The 5,000-nt window shown below is 33.2% G+C and overlaps 1 pseudogene; it reads right to left on the reverse strand.

The window, feature by feature from the left end:
• LOC119595553 overlaps window positions 1–5,000 on the reverse strand; it is a 49,553-nt pseudogene that overhangs the window by 32,514 nt on the left and 12,039 nt on the right.

A 5,000-nucleotide genomic window follows, 5' to 3' on the forward strand; every position in this document is an offset into this window, starting at 1 on the left:
AAAGAAAAAATGCGGTGTAGTATTGAATTATTGGTATTTTTTAAGGGCTGTAAGAAGGGAAGGTTGATTGTTATTGTAAAATTTCAAATGTATCTTTCATTGTTGGTCGTGTTGCATTAGTGTCATCATTTTGTAATTTTCATTATCAGTGTTGCTGTTCCAGGATTACAGGACCTATCTTTATAGAACATGCTTTTAAAAACGTGCAGGACCGGGTGTTTCTTCTGATCTTGTCACTGTCTCTTCACCATTCTAGGCTTGTTTTCTTTTTTATACGTTATTGAGCCCTTTTTCCTATCATTAAGGATCGCTTTCCTCATATACATTATTGTTTTTTTTTCTTTTTCCAATCATCAATTACTTCTTCCTTATGCATTAATAACCTTTCCTCCTATACATTAATGACCTCTTCTCCTGTGCATTAATGACCTCTCCTTCCTATTTATTGATGGACCTCTTCCTCTTATTTTTTTGGGTGACCTTTTCTTCCTATATGTTAATGACCTTTTTCCTCCTGTTTACTGATGACCTCTTTTCTCCCAATACATTAATGACCTCTTTCTCCTATATATTAATACCTCTTCCTTGCACATTAATGACCTCTTCCTCCTATACATTAATGGCCTCTTCCTCCTAAAAATTTAAATGACTTCTTTTTCCTATACATTAATGACCTTTTCTCCTATACACAATGACCTCCTCCTCTTTTTATTGATGACCTCCCACTATTCACGCTCAACATTTTCTGCTAGACTTTTTGATAATGATTCTTCTTTCGATTTAATCATTACTTAGGATGACGATTATACATACTAATAATTACTCGTATACTTTATGTAACCAGCTAATGGCATCCATAGGGTCATGCAAATATCTCGGGAGTACCTTTTACATAATTACACCTTTCGCCTACATGTAGACTCCAAAAATCGAACTGAAGAGAACTGTGGAGTATAACTACACGCCAGACTTCTAACACAATACACTGTATGACCAACACCCCGCTATGGGACTCCTTCACCAAAAGCAACGTGGATAACCTCAAGCAATTCAGTCCCTTTTGCCGCCAGATTTATGGCACGCATTTGCACACGTACACCTGCCATTACTAATCACATTAAAAACTTAATTAATTTGGAACTAAACAAGGCACGCGGGCAAGCACGCAAAATCGCAGTCATGTACAAGATCGCAAAATCGTGATAAGTTTTTGGCAAACGCGAATATTTACAAACACCACCACATGACACCATGAATTTTATACACACCATACTAACAGTTCTTTACAAATACAGAACCAGGGAAACAAAAACAGCTGAACATTCACAAACCATTTAAACAAAAAGTAATTATACACCTCTATATCTACATCTACACGAAACTTACCATTTAGACCTTAGCAACCAACCCCCACAACTTGATACAGACTTACCCAAAATGATAATAATGTCAGTAGAAATATCGAATAAAGAAATGAAAGATAACAGGGATTGACACACACAATAACAAAGATTTTCCCAGTCATCCCCTTGACGAAAATACTAGTTAACATTATCGGTTTCATTGATCTAGTCATTTATTCACTCGCGATTATTATATTCAACGAGCTGGCATTGCGTACGTCATAGCTTCATTCGGTAAGCAGGCGGTTGGGGTTTAAAAAGAAACGGAAAATCACTGAGGGTCTAATCTTAGACCAAAAAAGCATGTATTTTTTCTCAAGAAGAAAGTTATTATTATCATTATCATAATTAAAATATCATCATCCTCATTGTTATTATTATTATTATCAACATTATATTTTATTTTCATTATTATTTTCTATTTTTATTATCATTACAGTTATCATCATCCTCATCATCATCATCGTCATCATTATTGTCATCATCATCATTACTTCATTCTTATTATCATTACTATTATTATTATTACTATTATCAGTAGTAAATATCATGTTAGGCATGTAGACATATGTACATCAAAGAGTACTATTCAATATTATTATTAATATCATTATTATTATTTTTTATTATTATTATTATATTATTATTATTATTATTTTATTATGATTGTTTTATTTTTTTTATTTATTATTTCATCTACATCAAACATCATCATCATCATCATCATCATCATCATCATCATCTCCACATTATCATCATCTCATCATCATCTCAACATCCCTCATCATCATCATCATCATCATCATCAATACCATCAGCATCATTATTTTATTTTTATTATTATTACTACTTTATTATCATCATTATTATTATTATTATATTAACGTTAGGCCATGTAGAATATGTACACCAAGAATACAGAGATACATTTAAGAATATGGTTTGGATCTAACGGCATATAACCAAACGTTACAGGCCTTTATTTAATCAACTCAGGTTAAAGGGGGAGAATGTTACCATTTGACTTTAATTCAAATAAGTTAATATATACAGCGTGAGAGAAAGAGTGTTACTTTTTTCAAAGAGATTTTTTTATCACTAAAGAATGAAAAAGATCGGTAAACTGAGGGTTTGTGATAACAAGGCGACATCGTTTTCTCTTTTTTTCTCTCTCTCTCTTTCCCTCTTCTTCTTCCTCTCTTTTTTTTTTTGTGCTAAAAGGGAAATTTTGGGCCCCTGTGGCCGCAGGATATGCCAGGGCAATAACAGGGCCTGTTTTTTACGACCTGAAATCCAGAGATAAGGGGAGGGAGTGTTTTTGAATGCTTGCGTCATCCTATTTTCTGTTATCCGTCATCACTGTGGCTCGTTTTCACAAAGTTCATAAACTGAATTTTACTGAACATACGCAATTATATATATATATATATATATATTTTATAATATATATAAAATATATATATATTATATATATTATGTGTGTGTGTTGTGTGGGGTGTGTGTGTTTTTGTGTGTGTGTGGGGGTGTGTTGTGTGGGGGGGCGCATGAAATTTTATGCTGACTCCCTCTTTTTTCGCTTTCTGTCTTTTTACACACACACACAAACACACACACACACACACACACACACACACACACACACCACACACACAACACAACACACACACACACACACACACACCACACAACCACACACACATAAATATGCTTTACGTACATTGTATATATACTGTATATGCATCTACACAAACATACACAGCCTCAGTTCCAAGATTCTCCATTAACACCAAATCAAGTGTGAAATCCCCTTTTTAACTCCTTCTAACAGATTGTCCTTACACTATCTGCTAGGCCTGTCTACTCTTACCCTTTAATACTGTCGCAATTCGTCTAGTATGAAAACTTGAGCTACCAAAAAAAGTCATAAAGTAAAATAAGAACTTAGCATCACCACTACCAACAATAAATATGACGCATAGTCTTTCATACAAACTCATAATATCAATACTAACGGAAATGATATAAATGATCATATGCATACTCTAAGATACAAAAGCAAAAGAAAGAAAGAAAGAAAAAAACGTAGTGAGATGCATTGTCATGGGATTCATGATTCCTCGGCAATGCAACCTTGGTCTCACTCACCTGCCGTTTTCTACGAGATTCTGAATTACCATACTAATTGTTAATCCTCCTCGTCCTTCCTAAAAAATCCTTTGCCAAACCATATCGAGTTTGGCGTTATCATTTTCTTTGCATTTCTTTCTTCTTTTCTTAGATCTTTGGGATGCTATATATTAATATATATTTTTATCCTCTCTTTAACGCCCATCGCTTTTTTTATCCCCCTTCTCCTTTTTCTTCTTTTTCTTCCTACCTGGCCAAGGTAAAAAAAAAAGGTCTTTCGAAGGGAACAAAATACAATGAAAAACGACCATTTTTCCATTAAGTTTCACTCACGCTAACGGTATAAATCGGCGACGTCCGACACCGTCAAACATGCCAAACGAATTTGTTGATTTTTAGATAATTAAAAGTATGGCATGTGAGGAAAAGTTTCATTCAGTGTTGTTTGAAGTGCATATATATATTCCATCTTTTGGTATTTCTCTTTTTCAGTGACTGATTATATAGCTGTAGTAATCGGTCGAATGACCTAAAAATGATAAGCCTACTCATCAGGACTTTCCTTGTAGAACTAGCACAAGAGATAGTAGTTCGCCATTTTCTTCATTTAAACAAAACACACACCACGTATGTATGCGTACGCGATATATCATATACATATACATATAATATATATATATATATATATATAATATATATATATATAAAATATATAATATATATAATTTCATATATATATATATATAAATATATATATTAATATATATATATATATATATTATATATATATTTTATATATATATTTTATATATATATATTGGCCGGCGGTGGCCGAGTGGTTAGAGCATGGACTCAAGACTGTCACGACACAAATCTGAGTTCGAGGGTTCGGTCACCGGCCGGCGCGATGTTTCCTTGGACAAAGGGAAATTCACTTCGATTGCCTACCCCAGAAAACGACATATCGCCTTGGTGAAGTCGAGCGCATGTGTCGTAGGGGTTAGTCACCGCCGTGGTAAAACCGCGGTTATTAGGAAGGGCATCCAATCAGGCAAGGGTGGCACTCCATATAACCCCTCAGTAATGAATTGAGAGAGGCCTATGTCCTGCAGTGGAATGAATGGCTATTGAATAAATATATATATACATAAAATTATATATATATATATATATATATATATATATAAAAATATATCTGTTTTGTGTGTGTGTGTGTGTGTGTGTGTGGTGGTGTGTGTGTGTGTATTTTTATATGTATATATGTTTATGTATGTGTTTTTTTATATATATATTATATATATATATATATATATATATATATATATATTTAAATGTGGGATATGATATGCAGGTGTGTTTAGTGATTATCAAACCGGATAACAGATAGTACGTTGTGTCCTTACTTAAGCAATTTTTACCTTCTTTTAATTATAACTTTAAAAAAACTAACCCTCATCATTTCGCAAAATA

The sequence above is a fragment of the Penaeus monodon genome, chromosome 36 (genome assembly GCF_015228065.2).
Source record: "Penaeus monodon isolate SGIC_2016 chromosome 36, NSTDA_Pmon_1, whole genome shotgun sequence".
Lineage (NCBI taxonomy): Eukaryota > Metazoa > Arthropoda > Malacostraca > Decapoda > Penaeidae > Penaeus > Penaeus monodon.